This window comes from Coccinella septempunctata, chromosome 1 (genome assembly GCF_907165205.1).
Source record: "Coccinella septempunctata chromosome 1, icCocSept1.1, whole genome shotgun sequence".
Classification (NCBI taxonomy): domain Eukaryota; kingdom Metazoa; phylum Arthropoda; class Insecta; order Coleoptera; family Coccinellidae; genus Coccinella; species Coccinella septempunctata.
The window spans coordinates 31,960,404-31,978,659 of record NC_058189.1 but is presented as its reverse complement, the minus strand read 5'-3'; the positions used below and the strand labels follow the sequence as shown (position 1 = coordinate 31,978,659).

At 36.9% G+C, this 18,256-nt stretch overlaps 1 protein-coding gene across 2 annotated transcripts in view; it reads left to right on the top strand.

The window, feature by feature from the left end:
• The first annotated feature begins 5,149 nt into the window (after positions 1-5,149).
• LOC123322616 (GTP-binding protein Di-Ras2) overlaps positions 5,150-18,256 on the top strand; it is a 413,354-nt gene continuing 400,247 nt past the window's right edge. Inside the window, exon 1 of one of the 2 annotated variants that reach the window (XM_044910573.1) lies at positions 5,150-5,403. The gene's annotated coding sequence lies outside the window, so the exon portion shown is untranslated. The remainder of the gene's footprint in view (positions 5,404-18,256) is intronic. The other variant, XM_044910572.1, reaches the window with a different exon arrangement.

Here is an 18,256-nt window from a genome sequence, read left to right as displayed (position 1 = left end):
AGCTGTATTCTGTATATGAGTAGAATTCAAGCTGCCCTACTTTCTGTCCTCCTGAAATCTGGCAACGTTGCGGGAGGTGAGAGCGCACTACTAATAAGAAATATATGCGGAGGTAGTAAGGTCTGATTCGTTCAAAGAAAAATTTTTCAATGAAAATCTTTTCCCCTCTTTAGGTACCCCTGTTATTTACCTTCCCCTCTACATATATAAGCAAAAATTATTCCAATTAAAAAACTCCTTCACCCGGAGGTCAGGTCGCCTAATGAAATTAACGGAGGTAACAACGAACTACGGGTTCATATATATATATATATATATTTTTTTTTTTTTTTTTTTTTTTTTTTTCACCATTCCGGGTTATTTTCTGGAAACAACCGGGTCTGTAGGACCAAGGTTGTTTCAGGAAGCTAGGTAGTGGTCATGAACATGCGAACAATTCGTGTGGTCCATAGTATGACCTCCTTCTGTGCTTGACTGATGAGTTGCTGGTCCAGTTCGAGATGTTTTACGTTTTCTACTAGGTGTGTCTCTACCAGTCCATTTGAGGAGATAATCAAAGGCAGAATTGAAATCGATCTCAGGTGGTAGATTTCCTTCATTTCGAAGGCCAGGTCATGGTACTTCAGCAACTTCTCAGAGTAGGCTCTAGCAATGCATTAGCAATGCATATATATATATATATATATATATATATATATATATATATATATATATATATATATATATATATATATATATATATATATATATATATATATATATATAATTATCATAGAACCAAAATAAACGAACGCTTGCTGAAAAACCTTTCCAGCTTCAACAAAAAGCAGAGAAATTATTCGAAACAGCGAAAAACCATCCGAATCAAGAACTCAGGAGACTAGTGGACTACGACCCAGAGGAAGACAAGAGGAGAATATAAATTTACCGAAGGAGACCAAGAGATCAATAAAAAAGAGATTAAAATAACAACAGAAAGTTATTGAAAATGTTGTGTTAATCCAATAGAGGATAAACACATAAATCACAGCACGATAGTGTGCGAGAAGAAAACCGACTAAGAGATGAACGGTTTATAGGCCCGGAAACAAAATTCAAGAAGCAGTTAAGGGTTTTTAGTGGGTCTCGAGCTCAGGAGAGTGAGAAATCCCACACTTTTTCCCTTTCAGGAGAGGGTGGTTCGTCTGATTTGCAGATTTTCCCCCTGCTACACCAAAAAAAAATTTCAATGGAACACCCCGCATTTTATTACTTCGTTGAATTCGTTTTTTTTTTCCTTCAAAATGATATATTAAATGCACTCAGCTGTATTGAAAAGGTTCATCAATTATGTATTAGGGAAAATGGACAGAAATTTGAACAGTTTAATTAGTAAGATATTATGCAATGGTGAGAATTTGTATCAATGATAAATATTTTATTGTGTATTTCTTCTGTATCTAATTTGTATTATGATTTTATCTAGTTAGATACCTACGTTTTGTTTTTCGTGTTAGTGATCAGTGTATTATCTTTGTTCGCCTACTATCCTATAAGTAAAAATCACAAATGAAAATTATCCAAATGATTCATCTTTTATATGGGAACTCCATGGCTCACTAACAAATATCATCATTATGTGATGTTTTAATGTTTTTTAGCATTTCTGAACATACTACCTATATAAAATTATACATCATTTTGAAGGGAAAAAAAATAACAAATTCAACGAAGTAATAAAATAAAGGGTGTTCCATTGAAAAAAATATAAGTTTGTGTCGTATCTTCATAATCATACCTCGAAAAAAAAAACCGAGTGCGGCCTGGATTCTACGCAGAATTCTGTATCAGACGAAGTTTTTAGCTCGGCATTATTTCTTATAACTTAGGAGATAAAGGAAGGGTCGGAAGAGTATCAATTTCCAAAATCGCCCTGTATCTCATAAACGGAAACAGTTATGCAAAATCTGATTAGGACAACTTGAGTTTCACAAAAAAGTAGGACAGGAACGTAAAAACCGCAAGGCTCTTTCTTAAATAACAAGCGAGAAACCTGGCAGTCTCACCCAAAATGGGATGCACTGTACAGAGGGTTTCATTGGATAGGAAACTGAGTGGAAAAAGATACATCGATTATGGATATACCGCAGGGAACTGTCTTGCGACCGTTTTTATTTCTCATATACGTGAATCAATTGCAATTGCTGAAGATACCAAACGGCGAAATTTTATCTTCTGCCGATGATAAGATGTTGTTTTTTCTGGGGAATATATGAGATGGGGTGTATCGAGATGACGAACAGGGTATGAGTGTTGTGAATGCCTGGCCAGCGGAAATCCTGCTTAGTCTTAATATTTGTTAAATCTAATTTCGTGACGTTTTCTTCGATGAGGAACAAATAATCTAATTTTTCTACACTTTCAGTACATATACCGAAGATAACTGGAAACAACTATCGTTAGACAGGTCACAGTGGAGGTCTTTGGTACACGGATATAATGGAGACTCGAGGAAGATACAGCGGCGGCCAGATATGTTTGGTTGCCCGGAGTGTGGAAGGAACTGTAGGTAACGGTTGGGTCTCTTCATTCACAGGAGGGCACACAGTCTCAACTCGCCCTAAGAAATTATAAGTCTGTTCGCACCTTTTTTTTGTCTTTTTGTAGATTCATTGTCGGTAACAGAAATGAATGAATGAATGAATCGGACTGTGAAGACTCGAGTTGCTCATGTTCGGGAATATATAGGGTAACTAGCACAAGGTATTTAGGTTTTTCAGATATCGATTGAAATTCAATCTGGGAGGATTCTGCATTTTCTGAAACTTTTTAGGCATTTAGGTATTCATCTGGATCAATATATAAGATGGGAAGCACATGTAAAGTATTTGAAGACACGCCTTAGAAGTGTAACATTTATTTTCTTCTGAAAGTTTACGATTCGCTAGTAGAATCGGCATAGAATAAATGAATTCGTTTAAAAAAACTAAATTTTGTGATTGTTTCATTCAAATGAAGATATTTTCATAGCTGTATTTTCTTGTAAAGGTTGAATAATAACATCCTGTACAAGTTCTGGTAATTGATTGTCTTCGAACCGAACAAACACATATTTCACGTGAACCAATTTACAGCCATAGTAAGTATAGCTGTGTTGGAATTTGACGGTGAGCATTTCGCCAAATATTTGTAATGAAGCTCGCTCCTAAGAACTGCTGCATCAATTCTGATTGACAAGGTGGCATATTCGACCCATCTACATTCTTTATTTTAAATTTGAAAGAATCGTTTGCAGGGCTAACTACATGATGCGGGATGAAAACATCGAATATAAATTTTAAAGCTGTATGATATTTATCCTCATGTACCAAGGGGCCAACACAACGTTCTAGGTTTTCAATTTTACAGACATTGGATAGGACAAATTCAAAAGATTCAGCACTAGAATTCAGAATGTCTTTGAACCGCAAAAGTTCACATAGGGAAAAAGTGCCAACAATATTGAGATATTTCGCTTTTACATTCATAGGCTCAAGATAGGAACCATCAACACTCAGCCCCCATGTAATAGAGGACAAATTGAAGTCTTCAAATATCAATAACATTCCTCTCTCAAAATGCTGTCTCGTACTCAGTAAATCGGGGGCAAAAACATCAATCATCATGTCAGCTGAAGGGACACAACAAAGAAATATCATCGGTTTACCTACAGTTATTATTACCCAAACATCATCAGCATCACACTGAATCCTCGGCAAGTGAACAGGAAAACAATTTCGAACAGCTATTAATTGATACAGGAAAGAGCATCACGCCTAAACAGCAATGAATACAAAAATAAGAATTAATTCAGATGCATACCATCCGCTGATATGAATATCAACAAGTTTTACGATCTGAATTGAACTAGCCAATTTGCCATCGTCAGGGCCCCAAATGGAGTACGCTCCTTCGAAGAAAAGCAGATACTTACCATGGTTTCGGTCTCATTTGACCTCGTCAAATTCAGTAACACAGTGACTACTGAGTACTATACAGTTACACAGAGCGCCACCCAGTATGAAACGATGTCCGATTCAATCCCCTCCAGATAGAAACCCAGACGAAGACGATGGCTGTATTCGGGTTCGGCTTTCTGACAGTCTGAGAATTGTCTAGAACTGCGCAAAAGTGTTGCTCCCTAGTATTGAATCTTCCGCGCAGTTCTAGAACAATTCTCGGACTGTCCGAAAGCCGAACCCGAATACAGCTACTATGTCCCATATTTCCTTCATCCTTCATCCTTCCATATTTCCTTCAGTACGCCGCGCTTATTCGCTTTGCGAACAACATGCGTGTAATGAACTGAGAGGTTTGGGAACACGCTCAGATCACAGCAGAAATGATGCCATCGGTAATAACATGAAAAAGGATCACGTCTAAACAGTGAGGCAATGAATACAATAATAAGAATCAATTCAGATGCACATCACCCGCTGATATGAATATTAACAAGTGTTACGATCTGAATTTAACTAGCTTATTTGCCATCGTCAGGGCTATTAATACACCACCATCTTCTTTCTTCCCACCACTGGACAATGATCCCGACGGAAAACACTAGTGATTAGTGTCAACTAGTTTTCAGTACCAAATATGACGTCATGGAAATTTGCCAAATATTGGCAATCCACTTTTATTCTGATAATATTTGAATAAAAAGTGTCGACATCTATACACTTTGGTAAGAAACTATGTTGTTGATTTACACGAATCACTGAATTTGAAGTTTTTTGTCTGAAAATTTCGAATGAGTAAATCGAATTCTGGACTGTAACAAAAAATAACTGTGCCTCAAACAATATTCTAAGTATTTCCTCACGAGGAGGGGTAAAACAGTGAAATACACTTTCACATAAAGTCCGTTATTTCCGAGAATTCTTGTGATTCATTTCAATAACCTATAAATCATAATACTCGTATAATGAAGATTGTGAAGAGAAATTGAAATTTTACAAGGGACTCCGTTAATGTGCACGGTGTAAGTCCGTCCTCCCTTTCTGAAACATTTGTTTACATCTATGACCTAGCCTGATTTTTTGTTCGGCCATTTGAACTCAGCTTATCGAATAATCAAAAACCTTCAACTCCTCTCATATAGATCAATCAAGGGGAGGGGTGTTTCGTCCAATATAATTCGTTTTCAAACCTCCGTCAAGTCCTGTCAGCATTGCGCGATTGAAGCGTCGTCGCGCCGCCGAGTGTCTGCCATACGTCCGAGATCGTGAAAATTCGTTTATCTGAGTTTCCCAGCTTTCCATCTTCCGCAGTTAGTTGTGCGCTCGCAACCCGTGGTGTGTTCGGAACGCCTTTCGCTTCATACTTCTTGTACTGGCTTTCTCATTCTTCGCATAGACAACTCTACGATTCCCGAAACTTTCCAAGGTAAGATTTTCAGTTTCGGAATCTCGCTGAGGAAAAATCATTATTATTGTCGTGAAAATTCCGAATTTTACACATAATCCTTTATTTATTCAGAGTTTTCGTCTACGAAACATAATATAATGTTTTAAACCGCACACGTTTCTTTCACCAATTTTTATTACGGTTTCAAGTCTACAATTTTTCCTCCAGCGACTGGAGAAATTTCTGGATTTTTTTATTGGAAACGGAAATGGAATGAAATAGAAAGATAGATCAAAAAAAGGAGATAGATCATAAAGACAACATAGATCATAAAATAAGTAATTACGAGTAATTATTATTCAGATGAATTACTGCCCAAAATATTTGTCAGGTGGAATATCTATAGCAGAATCACAATTTATTTCTCTACTCTATTCACTTTTATGAGAGTACTCTGAAATTTGACACATTCCCCACTGTATAGTTTAAAAAGTGAGGTTATGACGCCTGTCAAAGCAATTCTTGGTTTTAACTCAGCGCCATGCTTTCCATTCTACGGGAGAGGTTCAGTAAATACGTATAATAAATAATAATTCGATAAAATTCATCGAAATGTGAATTAACCCTCTAATACCCAAGTTTTTTTTCTTTTTTAAAATTATTTCCGTATAGTTTCAAGTTAGCTCATGTATAATCTGCATCTTTTTTTCGCAAATAGTTAAATGATTTACATTAACACCAGTTCTCACAAAATTAACCTATACTGAAGCGGATATGTACAGTTGAACTAAACTGCTCACAGGGAATAATTTTGTATCCACTTATATGCAACAAGTCTCAAGGCGGAGTTGGGTATTAGAGGGTTAACTTCAAGAAATAAATGAATTCAAAAAGTTATGATGAAAATAATTGATGTTTATACAAACTAATTGAAGGTCTGGTTATTTGCATGGAAAGAAAAGAGATCAGTTTTAAAATATATTTATTTCAGCTATGGAAGAAAATTTAATTGTTGATATATAATGTGTAGATTTGAGAAGAGTTAATGTTGATTTTCTTCTTCGCTTAAAGGTTGAAGACGTTACATTAGTTGTTGAATTCGAAAAAATATACCCAAAATTAAAATGCATCTGACGCAGTGGTAGGAAATGGGTATCTCTCAAAGAAATTGATGGATAATTAAAAGAATGTTGAATTTTTCCACAAAAATCATCTTGCATAAATGGAAGTCAAAATAGTTGAAGGGAGTTCTAGGCAAGAGAAAAAATTCAAAAAGAAGTACAGTGTACAGCACAGTTCAAGCGCCTAAGTGGGCGCATCGGAGGAATGGTTCTAGAACTGCGCAGAGGATTCGATACTAGGGCGCAACAGTTCCGAAATTCGAACCCGATTACAGCCAGTGCTATACTGTACTGACGAGGGAAAACGATCTCGAAACCGGTCTACAGTTGCACTTGAATATTTCGACTTCTCTGGGACCTCCTATGATAATTCATGACTAACTCACATTATTGGAACAATTCCTTCATATATTTCCTATTTCAAGAGGAATAATAATGTATTGATCCCTATATTATATTTCTCGTGAATAGAATTCCATACTAAAGCACAGTAATCAAGTTGGGTACGTACTTAACTGAAATATACTGACTGAATAGCTAATATATTCTTAAATTCCTTGCAATTGCGCGAAACGAAACCCAGAGTTCTATTGGCTTCACAGATAATCCTACTGATATGCAGGTCGAAAGAAAGCTTGCTATCGAACAATACTCCTAAATCATTACATTCATTTACCCTCCTCAACGCATTGTTGTCTACATTATAATTGAATTCTTCGGTGTTACATTGCACAGATCATCAATAAATATAAGAAAAAGGGGCCCCAGATAAGAACCCTGAGGTATCCCCGAGCGCGCAATAAAATAAAATGACTTGACGCCTTTCAAGGCAAGTGTCTATCATTCAGAAAAGATTTCAACAACATTACAATATTTGGTGAAATACCAAAACGACCCAATTTCTTCAAAAGCAATTTATGTGATATCCTGTCGAAAGCTTTACTAAAGTCAGTGTAAATTACATCGATCTGTCTTCGATATCTAAACAATCCGACACATACTGTGTAAAGGTACAAAGGTTTGTTACTGTACTCCTTGAGCGCATGAAACCATGTTGATATTCAGACAATTTATTAGAAACATGTGAATAAATCAAGTCGAAAAGTTTAATCTCAAATAACTTGGAAAAAGCTGAGATGAGGGCTATAGGTCTTTAGTTTTCAATATCAGCGGGTTTTCCTGACTTAAACACTGGAAGAATACGTGACAAATTTTAGGGAATTTATTAGTCTTCAAGATCAAATTATCTTCAAAATTCAAGATTATCATTTTACTCTTTAGCTTCTTTGCCGCCCTTAATACTTGGTCTTCTGAAATAACTTTGACTTGAAAAGAATCAGTAGGGCTGAATGAATCATCCAAATCATCACATGATACCGTATTACATTCTGAATCATAATAAACACTCTGAAATTGATTCGCAAAAGCATCAACAATGGACTGTGGGGATGAAAACTTTTCGCTGCCATCATACATCTCACCGGGTATACGAGTTTTATTATGCTTGGAATTCAAAAGGGATCAAAAGTCACGAGGATTTTCGATCAAATTATCGAATTTTTTGATGATATCAGAGTATGAAGTCTCTATTCCATTTCTCACAACTCGTCGCATATTGCTGAAACGTTCATAATAAAAATGACATTAATTCTCTTATACATTTTATGGTAGTGATGTTTTAGCTTAATATTCTTAATGAGATCTCTTTTATACCAACTGGGGTACTTATGGGTGTTACTATTGACAAGAAGGCAACACTGAGAAAGTATTTCCTAGACTTTATCACTGAATCCCTCACAAACGTCATCAGAATCCGAGAGAACCATAAAAAAATTCCAATCGGTACCACCCATAAGTGTAGTAAATTTCCGGTCATCAAGTTTACGAAAATTAAATTGTCTGATACGATTTTCTTCTGTCTACATATATTGCAAAGATAAGTTTACGGTAAGACATGGATGGTGTGAATCTATTGGTACCATCGGATCAGGGTGGTTCAAAACTTCACATTTTAGATTCTCAGAAATAAAAACTAAATCAAGTAATCTATTATTACAATTTGTAAAAAAATTATTTTGAACAAAGTTGAAGAAGTTAATAAACGATTGATACCTAAGAAGCAAGTCTGATGACTCATTAGTCTCATAATAACATTGCAAATCAGAAATATGGAAATCACCCAAAATGACAACAGATTCAGAATATTTGAAATCCTCCGGAATTCCGAAAATTTCATCATAAACAGCAATATTTGTTTCCGGGGGAATATACAAAAATATTAATTAAAATATCACTTTTGCTGGAATAGAAATCCTCACACATACCATATCTACAGATTCCACTGAACACTCCAACTTTTTTTTTTGGTGTAGCAGGGGGAAAATCTGCAAGTCAGACGAACCACCCTCTCCTGAGGGGGAACACGTGTGGGGTTTCTCACTCTCCTGAGCTCGAGACCCACTAAAAACCCTTAACTGCTTCTTGAATATTTGTTCCAGGCATTTGCCTATAAACCGTTAATCTCTTAGTCGCTTTTCTTCTGGCAAACTATCGTCCTGGGATCTATGTGTTTATCCTCTATTAGATAACACTTCAATGGATTTTACAATGAGATTTTGTTCTTATTTTGAACCCTTCTTAATTGATCTCTTGGTCTCCTTCGGTAAATTCGCATTCTCCTTTTGTCTTCTTTCATGTCGTAGTCCACTAGTCTCCTGAGTTCTTGATTCGGATAGTTTTTCGCTGTTTCGAAAAATTTCTCTGCTTTTCTGTTCATGAATTCCGTTATGATTTGCCATTTCAGGTCCCTATAAATCTGTCTATTCCTGACAAACCAAGGTGCATCTATTGCTCATCGTAGCAGCTTGTTTTCAGTTGCCTGAATTCTTTTGATGTGGCTCTTTGCCGTGAAACCCCAGGCAACTGATCCATTAGTCAGCTGAGGCCTAGCAACTTTGATTATCTTCAATTTGGTCTCTTTCGACATTTGGCTTCTTCTTCCTATCAGAGGGTATAGTCTATTCATCGCTGCTTTCATTTTGTCGATTGCTTGTTTGATTTGGCTTTTCTAAGTAAGTCCTTTGTCAAGCATTATTCGTAAATATTTGGCTTCATTTTTCTAGTCGATTTCTTCGCCGTCAACTTCTAGATTCGTTATGGGTCGCAGTTTTCTCTCCTTTATTAATATTGCTTGGCTCTTTTGTCCATTCAGCTTGATTTTCCACTTTATGCACCAGTCATTTGTTTCTTCAATCGTTTTTTTAGAACTCGTTCTATTAATTCTGGGTTGCGGTGTCGAGTTGCTATGCCTCTGTCGTCAGCATATAACGTTAGCATGGTCCTTGAATTCTTCGGAATATCGTGAATGTATATGTTGTACAGAAGTTGCCCAAGTACTGACCCTTGGGGTACTCAGGCCTCTATATCTCTTGTTGTGGAGCATTCTCCTTCCACTTTCACGTAAAATGTTCTATTTTTGAAATAGTTGAATATTTTGATCGAATATCCTGCACATTTCATCTTATATATTAATACTTCATGCCATACTCTGTCGAATGCATTGGCGACGTCCAGTACAACAGGACCTGTAGCTTGTTTATTTTGGAATCCCTCTCTAATGTATTCTGCGAGCCTTAATAATTGTTGCTCTGTTGAATGCTCACTTCTGAACAGGCCCGGACTGGCCAGGTCCGCAGGTCCGCGATTGCGGAGGGCCCCCGGCCCGAGGGGCCCCCACTAACGTAGATAAAGATAATAAATGAAGTAGCTTCAACAAGTGAGTTGCTCACAAAGAAGCGGTTACTTCAGGCCAAAGGGAGTAAAATGTTGGAGCATCTTAGTTAAGCCCCTTCTATTCCAGTATCACAGCATTGTAAACTGTTAAACACACAGATTTGTTTTTAATTTTAGTATTATTTTTCTGATCACTAAAATCCGTTTTTCATTATTTTTATTACAAAAATTATTTTCACCTAATTCATTCATACATTTGGTGTCACTACAATACTGCAACTAGAAACAGATTATATATATGATTTTCACATAAAATGAGTGGTAAACCACGACACGTGTTTTGTGATCACAATAAGATCTTCAGGTTGTTGAGGGTTAACTGAAAAATTTGGTACCGAACGAGGAGATTTATAGACAAATACAGGTTGTTTTTACGGTGAGGCTTTCACAATCATTTTAAATGCGTTTTCTTTTCAGTTCGTCCGCATTATCCACTTCACCGTCACTGTACACTAATGTTTGCAAATGACCCCAAAGGAAGAAATCACAGGGGTGGAGATTTGGGGGAAGAAATGGATCCGTCACGTTCTATCCACCTATTCGGGAACCCATTATTTAAACAATTTCGAACGTTTCTTCGAAAGTGGGGTGGTGCTCCATCAAGTAACAACCACATTCTCTGTCGAAAATTGAGAGGAACATTTTCTAGTAATCCTGGCAAATTGTTCTGGAGAAAATGGAGAATGTCTTCACCTGACATTCGTGGTGGTGTAAAAACTAGCCAAATAAGCATTCCACGCAAGAGTCCGATTCAGACATTCAAGGAAAACCTTTGCTGAAAATCTGTTCTTCTGATAGCGTGAGGGTTTTCTGTAGACCATACATGGGAATTGTAGAAATTGTTTACTCCATTTCTGGTGAAAGTGGCTTCGTCAGTAAACAGAATGAATATTGTTAGATATTTAAAAGCCACAGGTAGAATTCTTTTCTTCTAGTATGATCTTCTGGTTGGAGTGCTTGAACTTTCTGGAAATGGTATATAGGGGTACAGTTGCTCTTGTCTTGGTGTCTTTCAAACTCTACTGTGGCTCACTCCGACGACCCTGGCTATGGATCTAGTACTTGTTGTCGGTTGTTCCTCAACTATGTCCAGAATCTGCTCCTCGATTTTTGCCATTTGCGATGTTACAGGCCTGCCAACATTTGCTCCCCGGGATTAATGCAAACTTCCAGTATCCCTACATATTTGCACCAAGTTTATGAACATCCGAGGAGTTGGGTGATTTCTTAACCGAAATCCTCTCTACTGCACGCCGCACTGGCACTCTGTTTGGATTCACCATAAATTAAAATCATGTCAACAAGTTCATTGTTTGAGTAAACGTGAGGCATTTTTCAACTACTTTGCGACACTCCGAAAATTCACAAAGATCTTACGCTGACTCTGACGGTTTCCAGTATACTGACCTTTTGCCAGCACAAGCCTACGCATAAAGGTATGGTTTCGGTAGAGCGTCGGATGCATGCAGTGGCTGCAGAATGTTACTACCCATATGCAATTACCAAGCTGTAGTCACATACTGTAGCACTGTAGCATTGCATCCAAAGCATACCGAAATCATACCTTAAGCCCTGGTGAATATTTTATATAAATGATTTTTGGTACCATGACTTATTTTGAGGAGTTCTATTACCTGTATTACCTGTATTTAACTCTCTACTCTGAAGATAAAAAGGGCGGGGGTAGTTTCCAGAACATCAGAACATTCAGAGCAATTTCAGGATTTTTTCGTCTGCTTAGTTGCTAATATGAAACAAACAAGCAAACCAAAAATCCTGTCAAAAAAAAAAAATTTGAAAAATTGTATGCGAAAGGAATAAAAAAACAACTCGTTGAAATCTAGGGAAAGATGATAGTTTTTGATATCATTATGCATTGATAGAAAGTTTCCTTTGCTATATTATTTAATGACCGATCATCCGATTGGTACCTATTTTGTAATTGATCTGAACCATTACCCCTCTAGTACAATTTTAACCAACTCTGAAATGAAATTGCTCAGAATGTTCTGGAAACTGTCACTGCCCCCTGTAGATTTTTAGAATAGAGTAAAACGCTTGTTTAAATATCTTCTCGTTCGATACCATATATTTCAGTTTACCTTGAATTTGACAACCCTTTTTTGAGAAAATCATATAATCTGTTTCAAGTTCAATTATGGATGTATCGGCCACATATCAATTCAATACTCCACTTTCATTTTTAACACCTTTGTAATTATTGACAGTTCTACAGAATGTGTTTTCTAATGGTATCTTAAAAAAAAAGTGAATTTCTAATTTTAATAAAATATAAAGTCAATAAAAGTCGAAAATCATAATATGCGCATAAATACCTAGCGTAAAAATGCATTTTCATTGTTTTCAAGCACCTAATTCGTTTTCAAAAATTTTCCGGGTAGAGCCCCGGACCCCCCGATATAGGGCCCCTTAATAGATCTCAGCTGAGGGCCCCAAGTGGTCCCAGTCCGGGCCTGCTTCTGAATCCGAACTGTTCTGGTGGTATTATAATTCTTTCTACTACTTTTCCTAACGCCGACAGTAGACTGTCTGTAGTTTTGTGGGAACTTCTTCTCTTTGAATGGTTTATCGAACACTATGACTTCCGCTGTTTTCCATTTCTCTGGGTAGCGAACATTCGCGATGTTTGTTAGAGCGGCTATACCTTTTCTAGGTAATTTTTTCAACATAACATTCGTTATTTTATCGCTTCCGGGAGCTTTCTACTTCTTCGAACTTCTAATTATTTCCCTGATTTCATTTGGCGATGTTGGTTTGTCTATTTCAGCATCCGCTGGTAATTCATCCATTTCTTCATCATTATCTTCAACCAGTTCTTCCAAATCTTCATTATCGTCGTCTATCCTGTAATTTATTCTCGATTCTCGTTCGATCGAGTCCGCCAATGCATCTGCCTTATCAGTATTGGTATACGCCATTCCCCTTTCTCCGTGTTGGGGTGGAATTTTAGTCTTTTCTCCTCGTAGACTTTTTTGCATTTTCAATGCAGAATGATCAATTGTATTCAGTTCTTGAACCCTTTTGTTCCATCTGCTTGTTCTTAGATCTTTCAGGGCATTTTTCAGAACTTGGCTATGGTGGTTGAGGTTCCTTCTATTCAGATCATTTTTATTCATCCGATATATTCTTCTGAGTCTTCGATTTTCTCGTATGAGATCTTTTACTTCTTTAAGCGTATCGCCATGCGGATGACTTGGTGCTGGTCTCTTCACTCTTTTCGTGCTTTTTTCGTAAGCCTTCAATATAGTCTCTTCCAGTTTATCAACCGCACATTCCAGATCCTCTGGAGTGCTTATTGTTGGAATTTCTGTTATTTCCGACTGTATTAAATGGATGTATTTATCCCAATTGGTATATTCTCTTATTTCCATCAATTTTTTTCTTGGTTCTTCTCCAATTGTCAATTCCACGGGATTGTGGTTCGAGATTCCATCTTCCAAAGTTTCAATCGAGAATATCGCGATATCTTAATATCTGAAATAGGAATACCAGGTGTGATCATCTGGTATTCCTAAACCAAAAGCAAGATATGTCAGTAACTCTGGTCTAATCACTATGGCATTTCGTTTTTCGGCGAAATACTTGAGTTTTTTGCCATTTCTATTCTCTGTTCTGCTGTTCCATAATGGGGATTTACAATAGAAATCTCCGATGTAGATTTTCGGGTTCGTTCCTTCCAACATGTTGTTTTTCTCTTCTTCCAATAAATTATTTTGTGGTGGCTTGTATGCCGAGGTAATTTCGACTCTTTGACAATTTAATTCGACAACAAACGTCACTGTTTCTGTTTCTCCTTGTGTTCCGTCGGATCTACTTTTGAAGTAGTGTTTCAAATCTGTTCTCACCAATATTGCTACTCCTCCTCCGGCGTGTGATTCTGTTACATCTATATGTTTCATAATTCATGAAATTCAGTAGTCTGTTCGGGTTTATTTTTGTTTTCTGTAGGGCTATAATATCAGGTTGTCCCTCTGATATTATTTCTTCTATCTCGGCTTTCCGATTGTCGATCCCGTTAATGTTCTACGAGATTATCTTGACGGATTTCTTTCTAATATCCGTAAGGTCCATTAATTCAGTTCACTGAATAATGCTTGGAGATTTTCCTCCATTTCCTTCTCAATTTTTAACATTAATTTGTTGAAAAATTTTTCCGCATCTGAATCATCGGCTGATTCAGATATCTTTTTCTTCTCCTGTTGACTGTTTACAGCCTCTTTCATTGGAGGCTTTTTCTGTTCTACTTTTTTCTGAACCGCTGTTGGAGTCTCCTTCTTCTTCTCCTGTTCTGTAGGTTTGGCCTTCGCTACTTCCTGAATTCTTTGAACAGTAGTTCTTGTTTTTGAAAGAAGTTCTTGTTTTTGTTACCGGCTTTTTCTGTTCAGCTGATTTTTGGGAATTCCTCCTTCTGGTCATCAGCTTGAACTCGCTACATCCTTTGTAGCTAGCTGGATGGCCTTCTTCTCCACATAAGACGCATGTGGTATTTCTCTCTTCACCTTTTCTGGTGAGTGTGCAGTCATTGCTGCTCTGGCTTCCTGAGCACTTTTCGCATCTCCACCGGAAGAAGCATTTATTCTGTGAAAATCCGTACCTTTGGCACCTAAAGCACTGGCTTGGACTATCAGGCTTCTTTTTGTGTTCAACCACAATACAGAGATTGTAGAGTGGCTTCACTTCGAAGATTTCCTTTTTCTGGGTTTCAACCAGGTAGAGAGGTATGGGCTTCTTCGTCTTGTTCGATGTCATTCTGGACACCTCAGCGTCTGATATTCCCTGGACTATGAAGTCGTTCATAATCAACGCAAGATCAGCGTCGATTGGTGAATGCCTGAGGACGGCATATATCTTCTTCTCTTTCTCCATTTAGTACGTAAAAAATTTGCATTTACCTTGCTGTTCGAAAAATTTTATAATTTTTCTATAATCATCTAAGGTTGACACGATGATTCTAATACCTTCTTTAACTACGGTTACGAGGCTATAATTGAAATTCCTTGTGTAGAGTGCTTTAGAAATCTCTACCCAATCTGAGGTGCCCATCATCGTGATGGGTGGAATTTTGTCTTTTCTATGCACTCCAGGTGCTTTTTTGGTATTTTCCTCGTCTGACAAGGAGCGTTCTTTACGCGCGCGTTTAGATTGGACGCGTTTTGAGGTTTAGCAATCAGCGTTGCTTGATTCCTCTTAATGTCAGAAGTGACATAATTTTTCGCTGCCGAACTCGCAATTTCGGCAAATGTAGGGGGTTTCGGCGCTGAAAGCTTACTTATTTCTTCTTTCGCTAGGCGGAGTTCGTTTATCATTTGGCGAACTGTTTCATTCAGTTTCGCGTTTTGAGTTATCATTTGCTCGTTATCCTCTCGTAAAGTAGTCTGTCCTTCAGACTCATTCTCGCTGAAGTCATCGACTTCTTCGGAAGCTTCAATGTAGGAACCCTCATTTTCTGAGGTCTCCGACATGGCTAAACGTTTTTAGTTTTTTACAAAGGTGGTAAATATCAATGAGAGAGAAAAACACGAAAATCTCCAATTATTATATAGAAAAAGTCTCACCTGATGTGATTTGCACAACCAACGATCTTTTTGATCCAGACAAAACAACACAACAAAACTCTCCCGAATAATCATTATTCAATCGAATTCCTCTGTCGGGTTCTCGAAAAATTACTCAACATGTCTACTCGCTTCGACGTCTCGCACTGAACTGAACACTTCAACTTACATAGCTGAGATGTATAAAAGTCACCGTAAGCAGAACTCCACCCCCTCGCATAACATAGGATCTGTCATGACGATACACTGAATAATTCTCTGGAAAAAGCTCCGAATTTGATACACCATCTCTCAACCAAGTTTCAGTAACTGCAATAATTCCTTGCTCGAAGGTTAAAATGTTTTTATAAAATGAATGTATTTTTGAATTATGTCCCCTGCAGTTCTGATAATTGATATATAGTAACATTGTTGAGATTTAAGTCTTGCTTATTGGACGTTTTGTCAGTTTTTTTTTACGTATTGTTGGGATGCCATTCAAATAAATGATATAAATGTCTGCTTCACCGTTCATACGCCGGGCATTGAAATCCTTCCAAACTTGCCTCTTATATTCTCTCTGACGAGCGGTCAGATCAGGTCTTATTCTCAAGTTTTTGAACTCATTTGAGAAAGCTAGTTTTTTCTTATTTTTCAGCATAATGGACAATTGAGAACTATTTATGAAACGTATTTTCACAGGACGTGTCTTATCCGGCTGCCGACGTCCCACCCAAACAGCATTCATCTTTCCAGCGTCCAAATCGGGTATAATTTCTTTACAAATGCTGAGCGAATAAACTGCTTCATCCGTACAATCCTCCGAAATGGTAAATATCAAAATGTTGCCTTCGCCTTATGTCATTCACCTCTGAAACCACATGCGTAATATTTGGGGATTCCTTCTCGTTATCTTCCATTTTTTTCTGCAATCCGACAATCTGGTTAGTAAAGCCGATTATCCTTTCATCATATTTACGGTCCAATAAGTAAACACTGTTTTTCACTTCATCAAGTTTTTTTTTGAACCGACTGAGTTTATTATCTATTATCTCAAGAAAACTAGAAGAGAACTTTTCAGTAATTTTGGCTATAAACACGTCATCAAGACAAATTCGCTTCACCACGTCCTCCGTCATGGTCGTAATCTCCGTTTGTTGATCTCGTGTAATCGGCATACTGAAGTTTAATATTTACAATTCGGTTAAAAATGCAAATGCAACTTTTCACCCTTATGTATTTATCTTCTGAGCACTTTTATAGTCCTATAAAAGCAGTTCTCATAATTCACAGGATGGAAACAAAGAATTTAATAAACGTTAATGTCAACAACTGAGATGCACGTCCGATCGAGCTGACGACATGTTGTTCATATACATATTTAGATGTAGTCATTATTAGTATAATAACTAGTTGAACCGTAATAATCTAGCCACATTAAGCCCAACTTATCCGGGCCATTCATGAACTCTGACAGAAAACCATCCCTTATATAAATGAATAATGATCTTTATCTCCAAACAATTCAAGTTGAACGAGAAGAGAAGTGAACTAGTGTTAATAAGACGCGTTTTTTCACCCATAGTCTTCCATACTATGTGGTTCCATTATCAATTAAAAATTTTCTTCTTAGAAAGTTTAAGTATATCTTTTTTCTGAATATGCTCAGGTAGTTTGTTGAAAATTTTCAAGCATCTGTACTCTGTTTGCCTCTGAGTAGTTTGAAGATTGTTTTGGTGCAAATTGAATGACACTGTTGTTGTACATTTATTCTTTTCGAGATCAAGATGTTAATCAAATAAATCTTTGTTTTTGTGTTTGATTAGAAATATCAAACATTCTTGAATGTATAAGGCATATAGTGTAAAAATTACATTCCCTCTGAATTGTCCTTTAGAGGAGACTATTTAGCCTCTTCATTATTTCTATGGCTTTTTTGGAGAATGAACGTACACAAATTTTTCTGTGCATATTATTGCACATCCATTAGGTCATCGATTGAATCAGACTCATCATCAGAAAGTTCTAAATGTTATTTTCCAATGAAATAATCAATGGAGGTACTTCTGCTATTGAGAGATCATAATGAAACCAAAATTTTTTTAACATTTCTTTGTACATTTAAAAAAATTTACTGTCCATAAATTCAAAACTTTTTCCTTCGAATAGGGAAGGGAATGTATGTCCCGGTTGTAGTTCTTAGAAAATGCCAGGCAATTTCAAAAGGCTTATGCTGAAAATGGTATGGGGTTTTCTATGAACATAGCGCCCATGCTTTTTCAAACGGTCATCAACTAAATATTGTTATCTCCTTGTTTGAAGAGCTAGTACTAAACGCCAAAGTGGTTTTCTATTTGAATTTTGACCCAAATTAATTTTGTTTTTATGTTTTTGATGAACCAGTCCTACATTTCACTTTCCTCA